This window comes from Lactuca serriola, chromosome 9 (assembly GCF_051521515.1).
Source record: "Lactuca serriola cultivar US96UC23 chromosome 9, Lser_US96UC23_V15, whole genome shotgun sequence".
Taxonomy (NCBI): domain Eukaryota; kingdom Viridiplantae; phylum Streptophyta; class Magnoliopsida; order Asterales; family Asteraceae; genus Lactuca; species Lactuca serriola.
In genome coordinates this window covers 157,378,570-157,400,427 of record NC_136416.1, presented here as the reverse complement: position 1 = coordinate 157,400,427, position 21,858 = coordinate 157,378,570, and the positions used below count along the sequence as shown (strand labels likewise).

The 21,858-nt window shown below is 45.8% G+C and overlaps 1 pseudogene; it reads right to left on the bottom strand.

Moving 5' to 3' along the window:
• Nucleotides 1–242: 242 nt before the first annotated feature.
• Nucleotides 243–2,578, bottom strand: LOC145074308 (putative L-type lectin-domain containing receptor kinase S.7 pseudogene; annotated as a pseudogene).
• Nucleotides 2,579–21,858: the final 19,280 nt, after the last annotated feature.

Sequence of the window (21,858 nt, the reverse complement as noted above, 5' to 3'; positions counted from 1 at the left end):
CACCATAAAAACTCTATCTTGCACCTGTGTTAAAGTCCATTTTTTTAGTTCTAATACAATTTTCACAAACCCTAAATATTACTTTTGCAATTTTGTCAACAAATTATTATCCATTTCTGATATAAACATGTTAACATTCGTTTCAAATTTTGGAAAAAGAAGTTTTATATAAAAGTAGTAAAAGGACTTTTCTACCATTAAGGAATCAAGGCCCAAGGGTAAGAATTGACCTATTTATCGAACAAACGATTTATCGATCTTCCAACACATGATCAAAATCAGAATATATACACACGTCACAAACAAATCAACAAAATCATTTTCGTTAACCCCCTACACTTGAGACCCATCGATACATATCTCGAATGGGCTATCAAGATCTGTATCAGGCGTCTTACAAGCTCTATCCTGCATCTCACATGGCGTTTTACTTCTATCAGGCGTCTTACAACCACCGCCACCACCATCTTCTTCTTCCTCCTCCTCCTCCTCCTCTTCTTCTTCTTCTTCGACTTCATCTCCGTCCAAACTAGACACAATATCATCAAGACTCATCGGTAGACTATTTGAAAAACTCAACTTAGGTTTGAATTTGGGGATCGCCATCTCATCAACTTCATGGTTCAGTATCTGCAACACCCGCCTCATGGACGGCCTCATTTCACTAACAGGGTTCGCACAGCTCAACCCCACCATCAAAAGCCTCTTACCTTCTTCTTCATCAAACTGCCCAATAAGCCGCTTATCAATGGCTTCCAAGATCTGGTTTTTCGTGTACATCTCCCACACCCAATCCACCAAATTCACCATGTCATCACCCTCACTTTCCTTCTCAATCGGCCTCCGCCCACAGCAAACCTCCAGCACCACCACGCCGTAGCTGTAAACGTCTGTTTTATCGGTAGCTTTTCCGTAATGAAGATACTCAGGAGCCAAATAGCCGACAGTTCCAGCTGTAAGAGTCGAAATAGGGCTTTTATCGTGCTCAATCAACCGAGCTAACCCGAAATCGCCTAATCGGGCATTGAAGTTAGCATCCAACATGACATTACTAGATTTTATGTCTCTGTGGATCACCAGTTTATCACATTCTTGATGAAGATAAGCTAAGGCTGAGGCTAACCCGATTGCGATATTGTATCGTTGGTGCCATTTTAAGAAACCCCAGTGGCGGGTGTCTTGATACAACACATTGTCGATGCTTCCGTAAGGCATGAGCTCGTAAACGAGTAACAATTCGCCCTTTTCGATGCAATATCCTTGTAGAGGAACAAGATTTTTGTGTCTTAAGCAAGCGATTACTGATAATTCAGCGAAGAATTCCGTTTTGGCGTCGCAGGAACGTGTAGATCTTTTCACAGCTGCGGTGGTTCCCGACGATAGCATAAACGCTTTGTAAACTGTGCCGAATGAGCCACTTCCGATGATGCGACTTGGATGGAAGCCATTAGTGGCGATCTTGAGCTCTCTGTAACTAAATTGCCTTGGGTTTCGTGTAACCTCTGATTTTATGTTAATCTCTGTTTTAATTTCCCTCCATTTCTTCACCGAAATGTACCCGAAGAGAGCAAGAATCGCGAAGACGAAGACCGTGCCGGAAACTTCAAGACCTAATTGGATCAGTTTACGATACTGTTTGATGTGAGAATCAACCCGGAACCCAATCAGAGGGCTCGTGAAGATGGTGTTATCTGTAACATTGTGTGGGTTGTTGATTCTTGGATTGAAGTATTCGACCCCATACGATTTGAACTTCCAGTTTTTGATCAAATGGGTCTCTGTGCTTCCTTCGGTTGATGCTGAAAACCCCAAATACATATGTTCTTGAAAATAGCTGGAAAGATCGATATCCATGTTTAAAAGCGGGTTACTGGGTTTGAAACGTGAACGCGTCAAGAACACCCTGAGATTCTTTTGACCGTGATCGTAATCAATCCATGAAGTGAAGGAAATCCCAGTTCTTAAATCGATTCCAGCATCCATGCAATCTGCTGTTTTGATCGAATTCAAGCTATCGATATCTAACCCGACATGGTTATTATTTGGGTCATTGAAGTGTGGGTCAAGCCGGGTGTCGTATTCGATTGCGATGAATTTGTTTTTAGTTAATCGTGACGAATCCACAAGACCCAAGTAGCCGCCGGGGGACCCGAGAGTGCGGTTTTCCGGCGAGATGAAGAAGGTGAGTCCGTCGCCGACTGGGGATACAGGGTTGAGGTTTACAATTGAGAAGGAGAATCTTGTGGAGAATGAAGCGGAGGAGTTGGTGCGGTTGCTGGAGAAACGGACTGGTGTGGTGTACATGATAGTGCCGGAGGAGGAAGCGAGTAAGTTGGACTCGAGAGTGAGTCCGGCGACGCCGTGACGGAGGTAGGAGTCACCGAGGAGGGTGAAGTTTTGGGGAGGGAAAGATTGGAATTCGATGGTGGTGTTGTGTGAAGACGCCATTGATGGGTCAACTACGAGATTGAAGGTGAAAATGATCAAGAAAACAAGGTGTTTTCTTGGGTTCATGATGAAGATTATCCAAAGTTCAGACGGGGCTGAGTGGAGACGGTGGCGGTGGTGGCGGTGGCGATGGTGGTCGCGGCGGAGGAGTTGGTTTTAAACGGTTAGAAAGAGAGGGTTAGAATGGATGGGTTTGTCATGCAAAGGTTTATATATGATGAAATGATAATGAAATGTAATCGTGTGTAGTGCAAAACGGCATCATAGTGAGACATTTTGCTCGAAACTAAAAGTAATTAATATTTGATAGTGTTATTAGTTGTTAACAAAATTTTCAAAATATGACGTATTCTATCAAAAAGGAGTCACCTATTTCATGAAAATGGTTTTTACAAAATCATTATAATTAGCGAAATATTTTTTCACAGAAAATTATTCTGCTAACAATTTGCAAAAGAGGTAATTACTAATCCAGCCAAATTAAGGTGGTAATTAGTAATTTTTAACCAAAAATTAGTAGATAGCCAAAAATAGCCCACGAAACCGTAGGTTTCGAGATTCGCCTATTGTTTCGTCATTTCGTCTACTGCTTCGCGTTTTGTATAAGAAAAAAATTCATTTTTCAAATACAAAACCGTAGGTAATATATAACCTACGATTTTCTCTCTAATACCTACGGTTTCCCAAACCGTAGGCTACGGTTTTGGCGAAAAAAACTACTTTTTTTTTATCTACTATTTTGGGGGTTTATCTACTATTTTGTCCAAAAAAATAATGTTTTTTTTATCTATTATTTTGGGGGTTTTATCTACTATTATTTCCAAAAAACTACGTTTTGGTTATTTTTTAATTTTTTTTTTATTTTATTTTAATTAAATACAGAGAATAAAAAAGAGTGTTTATATAATAATTTTAACAACTATTTTGTTTAAATTTTAACAATTATTTGGTTTGAATTTGATTACTTTTTCGGTAAACTTGACTACTTTTTTTTTTTTAAATTTGACTATTATTTTGTTAAATTTGATTACTTTTTCGTCAGAGTTGACTACTGTTTCGTCAAAGTTGATTACTGTTTTCAACCCAATATATATATATTAAGTATTTAATATTTTTTGAAATATTTCATGTTTTTTAAAGTTTCTTCACTCTAGCTTTTTTATTCTCAAAATTAAGACAATGAGTTGCAAAGAGTATTTTGTGTTGCTCATTACAGATAGAAGATGAGAGTTTGTTAATTCCCAATTATCATATGCTTGACCACCGGGATACAATCCGAGAATGTTTTATTTCGGTGTTGAATTTTATGAAACCACCGCATATACCGGACTGAGCTGGTAAGTCCAACAAGTAACTGAAGCTAGTTGTTGAAAACAGATCGCGCACGGGTCCGTTCAAGCGACTCAAAACTTCATGCAATTCATGGCATGAAGCTTTGACAGATAAGTGACCCATCATCGATTTGTTTGGAAGCTACAAAATGAAATAAACATTAAGGTTAATTAAGTTTTATAAAACTAAAAAAACTGATAAACAATTAGAAAAAACACACAATATAAGAATTAATCATTTCATATATTCTATTTACTTTGTATGAAATACCAAAGGAAATTAATTGACTACATTTTTTTTATATTTTATATACTACTAGTATACCAAATTTAGCATTGTACTTTCAAAATGGTGTGACATTAGTTATTTAAAAAAAAAATGTTTGTTAGTTATTTTAAAAAAAATGTTTGTTAGTTATTTAAAAAAAATGGTGTGACATTAGTTATTTAAAAAAAATAGTTATTTAAAAAAAATGATTATTAGTTATTTTTTAAAAAAATGTTTATTAGTTATTTTTAAAAAAAATGTTTATTAGTTATTTAAAAAAAGAAAAAAAAATTACAAAACTGTAGGTATTATGGAAATCTACGGTGTACAAGTGTTTACTGCACAAAATGTGCAGTAAATGCTTGTACAACGTTGGTTTCCATAATACCTACGGTTTTGTTTTTTGTTTTTTTTTTGTTTTTTAAAAATACACGATTACAAAATTAACATAATTTCGATCCCATTGAATCGATTTAAAAAAAAACGAAAAAAAAAAATTAATTTCCGTACGGTTCATACGAAACCGTAGGTGTACAAGTCGACAATGCACAATCCGTGCATTGGGAACTTGGTTTTATATTTTTTTTTCGTTTTTTTTTCAAAAAAAAATTTAACCACATATATAAAAGCTAATCATAATCATAAATACGGTAAAATTTTGATGAAAAGTAGAGAAACCTGATTGTTGTTCGGGTGCTCCACTGAGAGAAAAAAGTATGCAAAACAAAGAAAACAATAGACAAAATGACTTAATCTGAAAAAAAAAATTGTTATATACTTTGGGTTAATGGGCCACGAAAAAGTAAACGGACCGATGAAACAGTAGCCCATTAGCACAAAACAATAATTTTCTCAATAAAACATCAGTCAATAGCATTGACCGTAGTCAACCCTAAGTTGACTACGGCTTTGAGGGCTGTTTCTGGCTAATTGGTATATTTTGACTATTTTTTGATAGATGATTAAGAAAAATGGTTAGATTAGTAATTAGCCCTTTGCAAAATTGTTGTACAGGTTTTCATGATGTCATCGACTATTTAATTTTATCATGTTAGGTCTAGTAAAAACCTGAAATGTTAACTACTTTCAATCTTGTTTTCTTGTTCTCACATTTTTTTTCAATCTTAAATGCAAATCACAAAATGAACCATTTAAAATATTTTCTTGTAGTGGAGTAGGGATGTCAAAAACCCCCGTGGACCCTGCTTCCGTAGTACCCCGATCCCGTATGAGACTAAATTTTTAAGAAAACCGGGAGCGGTGGCAGAATTAATGTAACGCCCCGTTTATTTAAATAAATTAATAAATGTAAGTCCCGGACTAAGTTGTGAAGAATTTTGAAAATCGAGGGTTAAAAGTGTATGTTCGGGACTTAAATTGAAGAGATTTGAAGGCTTAAGGGTTTATTGGTGATTTAGGGACCTATTATGAAAGAAATTTATGGGCTCAAGGCTTAATAGGTAAGTTTTGGATTTAGTTGTAAAGATTTCTGAAGACAGGGTTAAAAGTGTAAAATATGAGCTTATTTTGAAAGAAAAGTAGAAGGAGGGATCGAATCTGCCAATATGCGAAACTTATTTATGGGACCAGGGTATATAAGTGTAACACCCAAAGTTTTGAAGGCCAAGAAAGGAAAGAAAACCCTAATTTCTTTAGGGGCGACTCGGCGAGTCCGAGCGGGATCCGGGTCGAGGTGTAAGTGACCAACTTGGCGAGTCGGCCAAGTGGACTTGGCGAGTCTGGTCTGTGCGAGGAAAACCCTAAATCCGAGTCTTTGGGCGCTATTTAAGCTCCTTATTCTCTCCATTAGGGTTCCTTAGAGCCTCCCTCATTCAGAAAGCGAACCCCAAGCCTCCATTGTTGTGCATTCAAGCTTCCAAGCCATTTTTGGGTGAATTGAAGGAAGAAGAAAGAGGGGAATCAGTGAAGCTTCAAGGATTGGCTTCAAATCTGGAGTTTCTGGAGCCTTTCTGAGATATTGAAGGTAATAAGTGGTTTCTCTCCTTTAGATCTTCCATGGTTGTGAGATTTGGGGCTTTTAAGCCATGGTTTGTCACCCATTTGAGTTAGAAGCCAGATCTGGAGTTGCTACTTCAGATCCAAGTGTGTTATGGACTAGAGAAGCATAAAGTATCAACCCTTGAGTCAATGTTGAAGCCCCTTGGCCTTAAACCCTAGTTTATGGTGTATTTTGCTTAGATCTCCTTCTCTACATGTAAAGTTTGCAACTTTATGTGAGGAATAGGCTTGGGAAGGGTAGATCTACAGATTTGAGTCCCTGCAATACTCAAAATTCATCTGCATGTATGGAGGACCGGATGGACTCGGCGAGTCCTTTGAGTGGACTCGACGAGTAGCTTGAAGATGAGGAGGAACTCGACGAGTGGGATGAATAGCTCGTCGAGTCGGATGAAGTTGGGCATGAACTCGGTGAGTTGAAAGAACAACTCGGCGAGTTGGATGAAGATTGTCTTGGACTCGGCGAGTCTGTTCTTGGCCTAGGCGAGTCAGGTCGTGAAACCCCAAACCCTTCGAGTTGAGACTCGAATCAGTGAGTCGAATGGAGACTCGGTGAGTTGGACAGGTCAGGACTCGGTAATCGGTAGACTCGGCGAGTCATGGACTGGCTCGGTGAGTCGAGTCGCGAATAGAAGGACTCTGAACATATGAACTCGGCGAGTCAATATGGTGACTCGGCGAGTAGGGTTGACCTTGGAGGTTGACTTTGATCAGGACTTTGACCTTGGCAAGAGTTGACTTAGTTGACCTTTGAAGGTCAGTTAGACTAAGTGTTATGTTGATATTGGTAGCTCGGGGAGCTAGTGGAGCAGCAGTTCGGAATCAGTGGTCAGGTAGCAGTCAAAGGGATTAGCAGAATGGCTTGAAACGGGTAGTCAGCACCCCAGAATGGCTTGACACAGGTAGTCGGCACCCCAGAATGGCTTGACACGGGTAGTCGGCACCCCAGAATGGCCGCACGGGTAGTCGGCACCCCAGAATGGCCGTACAGGGTAGTCAGGCACCCCAGAATAGCCTGGCAGTATGTTTTTTGTATGTTTGCATGGTATGTGGTAGGGTGGGGAACTCACTAAGCTTCGTGCTTACGGTTTTCAGTTTTGGTTTCAGGTGCTTCCGGTAGCGGATGATGGAGCTCGGGATGATCGCATGACACCCACCATAGATTAGTCAGCCTGGGAATGTTTTACTCTGATAATGAACATGTGTTTTGAAAACTAATACTCTGTTTATGTTTTGAAATGATGATTTTAATTTAAGTCATATTTTATTAAAAGAAATTTTTAGTCTTGAATTTTGGGACGTTACAAGTTGGTATTAGAGCCTTGGTTTGAGGGATTCGGACATGCTCTCGGGTGTGTCTGAACTCAAACTGAGGAATTGGTATAAAAGTTTTCAAATGAAAAGAGAGTTTTGTAAAAAGAGAGTTTTTGAGAAAGAAAACGGTTTTAGAAAAGCAAAAAGAATTCAGAAAGAAAAGAACTTTGAAAAGAGAAAAGAGGTGTGGTGCATGCAATCAGCTGAGCTCAAGTAAGTACCCCAAAATACCCATACAAGTTTATGTTATGATTATCAGTTGATAGAACAACATGCTAGATTAGGACTAAGGATCTAGGAATGATGCCCTATGTGCCTATTATATGTGTTTGAGCTGCATGATAGTGCTGATTAGACAGTAGTAGGATAGCCTGTTTAGGTTATGCCTGAGTTTATGAGTTTGTGTTGCATGCTAGTTCAGATTCTTGCTATTTGGATATGATTGCTTAAGTATGTTGTGGTTAGATTTTCCCCTTGTCCGAATGCTGCTTGCTTTGTGCATTGTGGGATTTTGAGTGATGGGAGTTAGCCATTAAGTGGATACGTCACGTCACATGTGATCAGGGTTGAATAATCTCAGAGTGTTGAATTTGACCCTATTGCGCAACTCTCGTTTGAGTCTAACCGTTGTAGGGACGAGTCTTTTACTCGAAGGATTATCTAAGCCTCGTCACATGTGATGGTATCCAGGCGATGGCTAATTGGCATCGCGAGGAAGCCTTCAGCAGCTGAGGACTGGTTTGAGTTGAGTCAGAGGTTTCCCTAGGGTCAGCCTAGGATGAGGCGGTGCTGGAAGCAGAAGTAGTAGAAAGGGACCTGGTGGAGTCGAAGCAGTTCCTGAGGAAAGTACGGATAGATGTGGAAGGTAGTATGGGCCCGTACTACTGAAAGCAGAGGATTCGTACTCGATTCGGGAAGGTAGTGCGTGTGTGTTGATCTTGCAGCAGTGATCCGTATTCTGATAGTGGTTGCATTATATTTTCAGCATGGTGACGTTGCGAGAGAGACCAGTGGGCGGGTCAGGATCCGGTTCAGGATCAGGTTCGGGCGCGGGATCCGAACCAGTTGATGATGGGTTGCGCGAGTTCATCGCATCTGAGATTACGAGAGACATCCTTGAGGCGACCCCGGTCATTTTCGGGTCGATCAAGGAGGGGATCATTGAGCTGATGGAGGATCGCCTCCGAGCTTTTAGGAGTGATTTGGCGTCTGGCCAGGCAAGTACGTGCACGCTGTCCTTCAAGGACTTCAGAGGGTGTGGTGCGCCGAATTTTCATGGGGTGAAGAACCCCATTGCTGCCAGGAGATGGATCGCAAACATTGAGTCTGCACAGCTGACGAACTTCTGCCCGGATGGGTCGAAGGTCCACTTTGCGGCGGCATGTTTGAGAGACAGAGCTAGAGATTGGTGGGAGTCAGTTGGAGACTCATTGGGAGCCTCGGTCGTCGAGGCTATGACCTGGTCAGACTTCGTGACCAGGTTTAGGGCGGAGTTTGCGCCGGCAGTGGAGCTTCAGCATCTGGCCAGAGAATTCCTAGACATGAGACAGACGACAGAGTCGGTGGCGGAGATTACCGCCAAGTTTCGGGAGAGGGCCCTATTAGTTCCGCGGTATGTAGGGGATGATGAGATGCAGAGGACCCGCTATCATGACATGTTGAGAGCGGAGATTCGGGAGCATGTCAGCTTCTCGGCATGCCCGACCCTGGACTCTATGATTGCCAGAGCTAGGGAGAGGAAGATCGATCTGGAGCACATTGCGAAGAGGAAGTCAGATCAGACATTCACTTTGGAGGGTCCCGGGAAGAGACCCAAGACTTCAGATCAACGATTAGTGGTTCGGCAGAGCCGAAGTCAGTGCAGCACATGCGGGAAACCGCACGAGGGAGTGTGTCGTTCCAGGGGTTCAGGCTGCTACAAGTGTGGCAGTGATGGTCACGTCAGCAGGGACTGCCCACGGGGGGAAAGCCCATTATGTTTTCACTGCAATCAGGTGGGCCACAAGAGGACCGATTGCCCGACGATGAGGGGAGGAGCAAGGAGTGCGTCTGCCCCAACAACTATGAGGTTTACGGATAGGCGAGAGGGTAGTGTGTATCACCCGGTTCCTGGTACGTAAATGTTATTTGAGTATTTCCTTTCTTTTAGCCTTGGACTCGGCGAGTCATAGGTCCGACTCGCTGAGTGGATGTGGGACCCGGGACACGTTTAAGTTGGCGACTCGGCGAGTCCATATCCTGGACTCGGCGAGTCACAGCTGTTGGATGAAACCCTAAGTTTTAGGGATTTGCACCCTATTTAAGCGACTTATCCGCCCCAGGCCAGCCCCCATTCTCTCCCCAGAGCTCCCAACCCTCGTTTATGCATGTTCTTTGAAGAATTGAAGCTTTGTTGTGTGCTTTTGAAGGTTTTGAAGGAGGAAGGAAGTAGATCCAGAAGAAGGGAAGCCATCCAGGCATTATTGTGTTCTTCCAGCAGTTCCTTTGAGGTATAACCCGTTTTCCCCATGATTCTATGCTTAGTACTTCATTTAGGTCTTTCTTGGACAAATCCCCAAGCTTGTATGTGCATTATATGTCGTAATAAGATGTTTGGCCTTTGGATCTAGGCAAGATTGAGCTCCAGGAGCTCAGATCTGTTAGCTTTATGGCCCCATGTTGCTTGTTCACCCTAGATCTACCCTTTTGAGACATTTTGAGCCCTAAAATCCATATTGGTGAATATCCACACGTAAAGTTGGAAACTTTACGTGTGATTCATGTCCTAGAAGTCCAGATCTGTGAATGGCATGGACTGGAATCGAGAAAATCTGTGTATTTAGTGGGTGCATGGCAACGACTCGGCGAGTCGTTCATATGACTCGGCGAGTCTGTTCGCGAGTCTCCGAGTTTGTCCCTTTTCGTAGTGTCGAGTGAGCAGTGAGTCACGGGGTGTGACTCAGTGAGTCGGAAGCTGAACTCATCTATGGAGGTACTCGGCGAGTCAATGCCCTGACTCGGCGAGTTCAAGCCAATCTCCTTAGATCAAGAACAGACTCGGCGAGTTGTTCATACAACTCGGCGAGTCGCAGCATAAGTTTTCTTCGGATGAAGATGGACTCGGCGAGTTGTTCATACAACTCGGCGAGTCTTAGCATAAGTGTCCGTCGGATGAAGATGAACTCGATGAGTTGTTTATACAACTCGGCGAGTAAGATGAAGGACTTGAATATCGGTTTAGAAGGTGAACTCGTCGAGTCGTCGCCTAACTCGACGAGTAGGATCGGGATTCAGGGCAATCGTTTGGGTAGGGACTCGGCGAGTTGGAAAGCCAACTCGGCGAGTCAGGTCAACTGAAAGTTGACTCTGACTTTGACTTAGGGCATGGTCAGGGGTAAAATGGTCATTTTACCCAAAGGTCAATGAGCAGTGTTTGATTGAGTACGTTGTGGGAATTGCAGCCGGAGGATTTCCGGAGCAGCAGCAGCAGCAGTAGGCAGTCAGTTCCCGATCAGATCAGCAGCTACTTCGAGGTGAGTTACCTTCCAGTAGCGGTGGGTCTACGGCCACAATGTCGGCCCACCAGTAAGAGTTGTATGTTAGATGATTGTCTTTGTGATATCATTTAGGTTTGCTACTACCTGATATGTTGTATGCTGGCATGATATGTATATGTGATAGTTGTAGAGTTCGGTTGTTAGGACCGAAGGGTAGGTCGGACACCCCAGATATGTCTGACAGTACGTGATGATATGATTGCATGCTGGCTTGTTATGTTATATGAGATAAAGGTAGTAAGAGGGGACTAGTCCCCGAAGATCGGTTGTTAGGACCGATGGGTAGTCAGCACCCCAGAATGGCTTGACATGGGTAGTCAGCACCCCAGAATGGCTTGACACGGGTAGGACGGCACCCCATAACGGCCGTACCGGGTAGTCAGGCACCCCAGAATAGCCTGGCAGTAAGTATGTTATGTGTTTGTATGGTATGTGGTACGGTGGGGGAACTCACTAAGCTTTGTGCTTACAGTTTTCAGTTTTGGTTTCAGGTACCTCCTCAGCTAGGGGAAAGGAGCCGGCGAGGTAGCAGCATGTCACACACACACTCTCTGGTTTCTGCATTTACGAGATTCTCTGGGATTTATACTCTGATATTTTGATTGGTTGTATGATTTGACTTTTAGACACGGTTTACGTTGTATCATGGTTTGATCAAACAATGTTTTAATTATTAATGTCTTCTAAAGTAATGTTTTAAAACGAAATTTTTGGACGTGAAAATTGGGTCGTTACAAGTTGGTATCAGAGCCCTGGTTTGAGGGATTCGGACACTCCTTCGGGAGTGTCTGAACTCAAATCGAGGGATTAAAAGATGTGCTAAAAGAAAATGTTTTCTAAAATTGAGAAAAGAGTTTTGAGAAAGAACGAAGTGTGTGATGTGCGCGACCGGCCGAGCTCAAGTAAGTATTCCCCAAAGTACCCATACAAGTTTATGTTATGTTTATCAGCTTTTGTAGAACAGCATGCTAGAATAGGACTAAGGATCTAGGAGTGATGCCTTATGTGTTTCAGTTGTATGAGAATTGCATGCTAGATATTGAGTAGACAGTAAGTAGGATAGCCTGATTAGGTTATGCCTGATAGTATGAGCTTAGCACTAAATGCTAGCTCAGTTCCTGAAAGTAGATAGAGTTAATTTAGATTGTTACCCTTATCTGAATGCTGCTTGCTTCGTGCTACGTGAGACTCTGAATAATGGGTGTTAGCCATTAGGCGAATGCGTCATGTCACATGTGATCAGGGTTGAATAATCTTAGAGTGCCGGATTTGATCCTACTACGCAACTCTTGTTTGAGTCCAACCGTTGTAGGGACGAGTCGGGTACTCGAAGGATTATCTGAGCCTCGTCACATGTGATGGTATTCGGGTAATGGCTAATTGACATTACAAGGAGGCCTGCAGCAGCTGAGGACTGGTTAGAGTGGAATTAGAGATTTCCTAGGGCAAGCCTAGGATGAGTATAGCAGTGATCAGCAGTAGTGAAAGGGATCTGGTGGAGTCGAGGCATTCCTTGAAGAAGGTACGAATAGATGTGGAAGGTAGTATGGGCCCGTACTACTAAAAGCAGAGGATCCGTACCCGAACCAAGGAAGGCCAAGATAAGACCAGGGAACTTGTAAGTAGTTGTGATCCTTCAGGAAGTATCAGTATCACTAATGATTGTTGTGATGTATTGCAGAATGGTGGTACTTCGATCGAGGCCGGTAGATGGCGGTTCAGGAGAGGGGTCAGGTTCAGGATCAGGTTCCGAGCCGGTTGATGAGGGACTACACGAGTTCATCGCGTCAGAGATCACCAGAGGCATCCTTGAGTCGACCCCCATTCTCTTTGGGTCGATCAAGGAGGGGATCATGGAGTTGATGGAGGATCGCCTTCGGGCATTCAGGAGTGATATGGCATCTAGCCAGTCAGGATCTCGCACACTGTCCTTCAATGACTTCAGGGGCAGTGGTGCGCCAGGCGATGGATTGCAGACATCGAGTCTGCTCAGTTGACTAGCTTCTGCCCCGAAGGGTCGAAGGTGAGGTATGCAGCAGGGTGTTTACGGGACTGAGCCCGGGATTGGTGGGAGTCAGTGGGTGACTCGTTGGGAGCCTCAGCTATCGAGGCTATGACCTGGTCAGACTTTGTGACCAGGTTCAGGGCAGAGTTTGCGCCGGCTGTCGAGCTTCAGCAGCTGGCCAGGGAGTTTCTAGACATGAGGCAGACGACGGAGACTGTGGCGGAGATCACCGCCAAGTTCTGGGAGAGGGCTTTGTTGGTGCCCCAGTATGCTGGTGACGAGGACATGAGGAGGACTCGTTATCATGATATGCTACGAGCTGACATCCGGGAGCATGTTAGCTTTTCGGCTTGCCCTACCTTGGATTCTATGATTGCCAGGGCAAGGGAAAGGGAGATAGATTTGGAGCACATCCGGAAACGGAAATTAGAGGAGGGTCAGGCAGGAGGGGCTTCGGGGAAGAAGCCCAAGGGATCAGATGGTAGGCCGAAAGGCCAGTCAGGACCGAGTCGCTGCAGGAAATGCGGCAGGCCGCACGAGGGGGCGTGCAGGATGGGATCATCAGGCTGCTACAAGTGCGGCAAGACTGGTCACATCAGCAGGGATTGCACTGCTCCGGCAGCAGTCATTCAGACATCAGAGTTGCTGTGTTTCCACTGCAACCAGAGGGGCCACAAGAAGGCCAATTGCCCCCAGTTGACAGTCTCAGCGCCGGTGAAGGCGCCAGCTCCAGCGACCCTGCGGATCACGGATGGCCGATAGGGCAAGGCAGAGGCTCCAGTGGTGAGGAGCCGAGCGTTTCAGCTGACTACCGAGGAGGCACGCGCCGCACCCGATGTGGTGACGGGATCGTTCCATGTGAACGGCCTCCCAGTTCAGGTGTTATTTGATTCGGGTGCATCCTGATCATTCGTTTCCCTTGCGCTTAGCAAGAAGTTTCATGAGTCATCAGGTGAGTTAGATTGCCCTTTGGAGGTGGAGATTGCTGATGATCGATCGGTGCAAGCATTGATGGTATTTTGAGATTGCGTGCTGCGTTTGTTCGAGGAGCGCTATTTGGTAGATTTGGTTCCCATTTCGTTGCGTGGGAACAAGGTGATTATAGGCATGGATTGGCTGAGCCCTAATGGGGCGGTGATAGATTGCGCGCAGCAGCTAGTGCGGGTCAGGACCCCAAGCGGGGGAGAATTAGTGATTCATGGTGAGAGGCCTCAGTATGGACCCGCTATTTTTTCAGCAGCGAGGGCTAGGCGCTACCTTCAGCAGGGATGCGCAGGATATGTCGCGTATGTGATGGATACCCGGGAGGCGGGTAAGGCGACAGTGAGCGGGGTTCCGGTGGTCCGAGATTTCGCAGATGTTTTTCCAGAGGAGCTTCCTGGGATACCTCCGGAGCGACATGTTGAGTTTAGGATTGACCTTGTTCCTGGTGCGGCTTCGATAGCCAAGGCACCGTATCGGTTGGCTCCTCCCGAGATGCAGGAGTTGTCTACGCAGCTGCAAGAGCTGCTAGACAAGGGATTTATTCGTCCGAGTAGTTCGCCCTGGGGAGCCCCGATTCTGTTTGTAAAGAAGAAGGACGGGTCGCATCGGATGTGTATAGATTACTGGGAGCTGAATAAGGTAACGGTGAAGAACCGTTACCCGCTTCCGAGGATTGATGACCTCTTTGACCAGCTTCAGGGAGCATCTTGGTTCTCCAAGATTGATTTGCGTTCGGGTTATCATCAGATGAGGGTCAGGGAGGAGGATATGCAGAAGACCGCGTTTCGGACGCGCTATGGCCATTATGAGTTCATGGTGATGCCGTTTGGGCTCACCAATGCTCCTGCCGCGTTCATGGACCTCATGAACCGCGTATGCAGACCGATGCTGGATCGGTCTGTGATAGTCTTTATCGATGATATATTGGTTTATTCCAAGACTCGGGAGGAACATGAGGAGCATCTGAGAGAGGTGTTGGAGACCCTGAGGAGGGAGAGCTTGTATGCCAAGTTCTCCAAGTGTGAGTTTTGGTTGCGCAAGGTGCAATTTCTTGGACACCTCGTCAACCAGAACGAGATTTTGGTCGATCCGGACAAGGTCGAGGTCGTGATGAGATGGGAGGTTCCGAAGTCTCCATCTGAGATTCGGAGTTTCCTGGGATTGGCAGGCTACTATCGGAGATTTATCCAGGATTTCTCCAAGATAGTCGTGCCCCTGACGCGGCTGACGAAGAAAGTCGCGGTCTTTCGGTGGGGACCCGAGCAGCAGGCTGCATTTGAGACGTTGAGACAGAGACTGTGCGAGGCGCCGATCTTAGCCCTGCCAGAGGGCGTAGAGGATTTTGTTGTTTATTGTGATGCGTCCATTTCAGGGTTGGGCGCGGTACTGATGCAGAGGGGGCATGTCATTGCCTATGCTTCGAGGAAGCTCAAGCCTCACGAGGCGAACTACCCGACACACGATTTGGAGTTGGGGGCAGTGGTTTTTGCCCTCAAGATTTGGCGGCATTACCTCTACGGGGTTCGATGTACCATCTACACAGACCACAAGAGTTTGAGGTACCTCATAGATCAGCCGAATCTGAACATGAGGCAGCGTCGATGGTTGGACGTGGTGAAGGATTATGATTGTGAGATCCTTTACCACCCGGGGAAGGCCAATGTGGTGGCCGATGCGCTTAGCCGCAAGACGGCGCCGATCAGGGACGTTTGCATGAGGATGACCATGGTGACTCCCCTATTAGAGCAGATTCGGGAGGCTCAACAGGAGGCTATCAAGGAGGAGCATCGGAAGAGCGAGCATGTGGTGGGTCAGGTTTCCTCCTTTGATTATGATAGCCGAGGACTTTTGACACTGCACCGTAGGGTGTGGGTGCCGTATCACGGAGGCGTGCGCCAAATTTTGATGGAGGAGGCGCACAAGTCCCGATTCTCCATTCATCCCGGGGCAACGAAGATGTATAGGGATCTTCGTCTAGATTATTGGTGGCCCTGCATGAAGCGGGATGTGGCATGGTACGTCGAGAGATGTTTGACCTGCAGGAAGGTCAAGGCTGAACATCAGAGACCGCATGGCAAGATGCAGCCGTTGGACATCCCACTGTGGAAATGGGAGGATATCACGATGGACTTTATCACGAAACTTCCCAGGACCGCGCGTGGAGTGGATTCGATTTGGGTCATTGTGGATCGATTGACCAAGAGTGCTCACTTTATCCCTATTCAGGAGAGCATATCGGCCGAGAAACTGGCCGATATCTATATCAGGGAGATTGTGGCACGGCATGGGGTGCCAGTATCGGTGATCTCGGACAAGGACGTGCGTTTTACTTCCAGATTTTGGAAGAGATTCCATGACGAGTTGGGCACTCGTCTGCATTTTAGCACTGCCTTTCACCCGCAGACAGATGGTCAGAGCGATCGGACCATCCAGACTCTGGAGGATATGCTGCGGGGGTGCGTGCTAGACTTCGGTGGTAGCTGGGATACCTATCTTCCCCTGGCTGAGTTCTCCTACAACAACAGCTATCACGCGAGTATCGACCGCCCTCCCTTCGAGATGTTGTACGGACGGAGGTGCAGGACCCCGATATGCTGGGGTGAAGTTGGCCAAAGCATCATGGGGAGCACCGAAGTGGTGCTCAAGACGACCGAGAGGATCCAGCAGGTCCGGAGCAGGCTTCAGACTGCTCATTCGGCAGAAAAGTTATGCCGACAAGCGTCGATCCGACTTGGAGTTCCAAATCGGGGATATGGTTCTCCTGAAGGTGTCGCCCTGGAAAGGCGTCATTCGATTCAGGAAGCAGGGCAAGTTGGGCCCGCGATTCATCGGACCGTTCAGGGTCGTAGCCCGGGTGGGCAAGGTAGCGTATAGGTTGGATCTGCCAGCCGAGCTCAACCAGGTCCACATCACTTTCCATGTTTCTCAGCTGCGAAAGTGCCTAGTGGACGATGACATTAAGGTTGATGACAGCCTGAATTACATTGAGCGCCCAGTCGCAATCCTCGACAGGAAGTCGAAGGATTTGAGGAACAAAAGGGTGGAGCTAGTGAAGGTGAAATGGCAGCACCGCAAGGGTTCGGAATGGACTTGGGAGCCGGTGGACGAGATGATGGAGCATTATCCCGAGCTGTTTCAGGATCGAGCAGCAGACTTCGAGGACGAAGTCTAAAATAAGTGGGGGAGATTTGTAGCACCCGGTTCCTCGTACGTAAATGTTATTTGAGTATTTCCTTTCTTTTAGCCTTGGACTCGGCGAGTCATAGGTCCGACTCGCTGAGTGGATGTGGGACCCGGGACACGTTTAAGTTGGCGACTCGGCGAGTCCATATCCTGGACTCGGCGAGTCACAGCTGTTGGATGAAACCCTAAGTTTCAGGGATTTGCACCCTATTTAAGCGACTTATCCGCCCCAGGCCAGCCCCCATTCTCTCCCCAGAGCTCCCAACCCTCGTTTATGCATGTTCTTTGAAGAATTGAAGCTTTGTTGTGTGCTTTTGAAGGTTTTGAAGGAGGAAGGAAGTAGATCCAGAAGAAGGGAAGCCATCCACGCATTATTGTGTTCTTCCAGCAGTTCCTTTGAGGTATAACCCGTTTTCCCCATGATTCTATGCTTAGTACTTCAATTAGGTCTTTCTTGGACAAATTCCCAAGCTTGTATGTGCATTATATGTCGTAATAAGATGTTTGGCCTCTGGATCTAGGCAAGATTGAGCTCCAGGAGCTCAGATCTGTTAGCTTTATGGCCCCATGTTGCTTGTTCACCCTAGATCTACCCTTTTGAGACATTTTGAGCCCTAAAATCCATATTGGTGAATATCCACACGTAAAGTTGGAAACTTTACGTGTGATTCGTGTCCTAGAAGTCCAGATCTGTGAATGGCATGGACTGGAATCGAGAAAATCTGTGTATTTAGTGGGTGCATGGCAACGACTCGGCGAGTCGTTCATATGACTCGGCGAGTCTGTTCGCGAGTCTCCGAGTTTGTCCCTTTTCGTAGTGTCGAGTGAGCAGTGAGTCACGGGGTGTGACTCAGTGAGTCGGAAGCTGAACTCATCTATGGAGGTACTCGGCGAGTCAATGCCCTGACTCGGCGAGTTCAAGCCAATCTCCTTAGATCAAGAACAGACTCGGCGAGTTGTTCATACAACTCGGCGAGTCGCAGCATAAGTTTTCTTCGGATGAAGATGGACTCGGCGAGTTGTTCATACAACTCGGCGAGTCTTAGCATAAGTGTCCGTCGGATGAAGATGAACTCGATGAGTTGTTTATACAACTCGGCGAGTAAGATGAAGGACTTGAATATCGGTTTAGAAGGTGAACTCGTCGAGTCGTCGCCTAACTCGACGAGTAGGATCGGGATTCAGGGCAATCGTTTGGGTAGGGACTCGGCGAGTTGGAAAGCCAACTCGGCGAGTCAGGTCAACTGAAAGTTGACTCTGACTTTGACTTAGGGCATGGTCAGGGGTAAAATGGTCATTTTACCCAAAGGTCAATGAGCAGTGTTTGATTGAGTACGTTGTGGGAATTGCAGCCGGAGGATTTCCGGAGCAGCAGCAGCAGCAGTAGGCAGTCAGTTCCCGATCAGATCAGCAGCTACTTCGAGGTGAGTTACCTTCCAGTAGCGGTGGGTCTATGGCTACAATGCCGGCCCACCAGGAGGAGTTGTATGTTAGATGATTGTCTTTGTGATATCATTTAGGTTTGCTACTACCTGATATGTTGTATGCTGGCATGATATGTATATGTGATAGTTGTAGAGTTCGGTTGTTAAGACCAAAGGGTAGGTCGGACACCCCAAATATGTCTGACAGTACGTGATGATATGATTGCATGCTGGCTTGTTATGTTATATGAGATAAAGTTAGTAAGAGGGGACTAGTCCCCGAAGATCGGTTGTTAGGACCGATGGGTAGTCAGCACCCCAGAATGGCTTGACATGGGTAGTCAGCACCCCAGAATGGCTTGACATGGGTAGTCAGCACCCCAGAATGGCTTGACATGGGTAGGAAGGCACCCCATAACGGCCGTACCGAGTAGTCAGGCACCCCAGAATAGCCTGGCAGTAAGTATGTTATGTGTTTGTATGGTATGTGGTACGGTGGGGGAACTCACTAAGCTTTGTGCTTACAGTTTTCAGTTTTGGTTTCAGGTACCTCCTCAGCTAGGGGAAAGGAGTCGGCGCGGTAGCAGCATGTCACACACACACTCTCTGGTTTCCGCATTTACGAGATTCTCTGGGATTTATACTCTGATATTTTGATTGGTTGTATGATTTGACTTTTAGACACGGTTTACGTTGTATCATGGTTTGATCAAACAATGTTTTAATTATTAATGTCTTCTAAAGTAATGTTTTAAAACGAAATTTTTGGACGTGAAAATTGGGTCGTTACATAATGCCATGCAGTGAAAGATGCGGAAGATCTGGATTACAGAAAGGAATGTTGCAGGTACGTATCTATGGCTATTTTCATTCCTATGTGAATTAGGGAAGTTTTTACGCTGGACTCAGGCGATTTTATATATGATTTGTCTCTCTGCTTGTATTTGGATTGTATTTTGGAATTGTCATATGCCAATTGCATACCAGGGGCTATTAGTAGCTAGTGTAGGACGTCTTTCACTTCGGGTTCGAAGTGTCCAATATCATCTCGGTTACGGTTGAAAATGGTTCGGGAGTGGTCAGGCACCATCATCAGGGTTGATGGTTCTAATCTGGGCGTTCGGAATGGCTTTCGGAAGCATCAAGGAAAGTGGCTTATCACCAAGGAGTCTGTGCCCAGTTATTCAGACTATAAGGACAGTAGTCTGAGCTTAAGGGATTATTTTTTTAAGAATCAGGGATGCGGGAGGTGTTCATCTAGTATTCGGTAATCATACGGTAGTTGGAGTGGGCTAGAGGCGGATCGCTAACAGGGATAGGGCGATGGTGGTTATCATGCCTATTAAGTAAGGAAGGAAGGAATGGAAATCTTCGGGTTTTCGCAGGCAGTAAGGACTTAGCTGAGGCTAAGTGGGGGAGAAACAATCAGGTTATGGGAGTAGAAGGGGTTTTGAAACTAGGATAAGTTTCAATCTCCTGTTAGGAAGAAAGACGGCTCGGGTGACTGTATGATTGGAGGATAGTGTAAATCGGAAGTTGGGAAAACTTGCCAATTGTGAGACCTCATTCTCGAGATTTCTGGTCGCGGATTACATAGGAATCGGTTGGGAGTTCCAGTTGGGACATGAGTACCACTTGGGAGTACTCGATTGTGTTGTGTGATCAACTATGGGTTAGTCGTAGCATCCACTAGCAGCTAGTCGGTGTGGAAAGGTGTTGTCAGACTATCGGATGGCCATAGCATTCACCAGTGGCTAAATAGTAAGAGAAGTATATTAAGACAGCGGTGTGGCCCGCAGCAATCGTATGAGAGTATGGTTAGGCTACGGTGTGGCCCGTAGCACTGGTTTAGTAAGACTGCGGTGTGGCCCGTAGCATTAGATTAGTAAGACTGCGGTGTGGCCCGTAGCATTAGATTAGCAAGACTGCGGTGCGGCCCACAGCAATCGTTTGAGAGTAGGGCTAGGCTACCGTAGCACTGGTTTAGCAAGACTGTGGGGCGGCCTGTAGCTTTGGTTGGCTGGCAGCGTAGAAGTGTAGTAAGACTACGGGGTGGCCCATAGCATTCATCGGTCCCTATTTGTTAGAGCGAATGTATCAGGTGTATGATTTAGTGGCAGAGTGGATTGAGCGGTTATTGGTGAAGTTTCTTCGAAAGTCGCTGAGAGCGACTAGGAGTTAAGTTGGGGCTAGCGACCGGTGGGGGCCAGTAATCCATATATTGGTAGATTGGTAGGGACCAGGGTGGTCTCAGTTCATCCGGAAGGCAGATAAGGAATAGCATAAATTTCCAGTTAGCAGTCTATGGTGAAATTCAGATAGTGGTCGAGGGGTGCTCGACACCAATTATAGTAGAAAGAATGCCCAGTGGATACTGGTGATAATGACCCGTACTGGAAGTAGCGGGAGTAATGGATTTGGTGAAGATAGGATCTTCACAGTGGCAGGGGAGACAGTTGTTTTGGGGCATTGCCTTGGGAAGGCAAGGGAATCGCAGGAGGAAAGAAGGGGTGAATCCCTATGGGTTCAGTTGCAATAATCGGAGAGTACCAGAAGGTTGTCGGCTGAGTAAGTTGTGTTTCCAGAATGATCAGGGTCAGAGTTGACACGAAATGATTATCCGAAAGGAATTGTGTTAGTCGGAATGACCGGGCGGGAGGCCAGCGAAGGTAGGCAGCTGATGTTGGATTAATTGGTGAGTTATTGGAGGCAGATCGCAGGCGGTGGGCCATATCAAACTTCGAGGACGAAGTTTAGTTTAAGTGGGAGAGAGTTGTAACACCCAAAGTTTTGAAGGCCAAGAAAGGAAAGAAAACCCTAATTTTTTTAGGGGCGACTCGGCGAGTCCAAGGAGGAACTCGGCGAGTCCGAGCGGGATCCGGATCGAGGTGTAAGTGACCAACTCGGCGAGTCGGCCAAGTGGACTCGGCGAGTCTGGTCTGTGCGAGGAAAACCCTAAATCCGGGACTTTGGGCGCTATTTAAGCTCCTTATTCTCTCCATTAGGGTTCCTTAGAGCCTCCCTCATTCAGAAAGCGAACCCCAAGCCTCCATTGTTGTGCATTCAAGCTTCCAAGCCATTTTTGGGTGAATTGAAGGAAGAAGAAAGAGGGGAATCAGTGAAGCTTCAAGGATTGGCTTCAAATCTGGAGTTTCTGGAGCCTTTCTGAGATATTGAAGGTAATAAGTCGTTTCTCTCCTTTAGATCTTCCATGGTTGTGAGATTTGGGGCTTTTAAGCCATGGTTTGTCACCCATTTAAGTTAGAAGCCAGATCTGGAGTTGCTACTTCAGATCCAAGTGTGTTATGGACTAGAGAAGCATAAAGTATCAACCCTTGAGTCAATG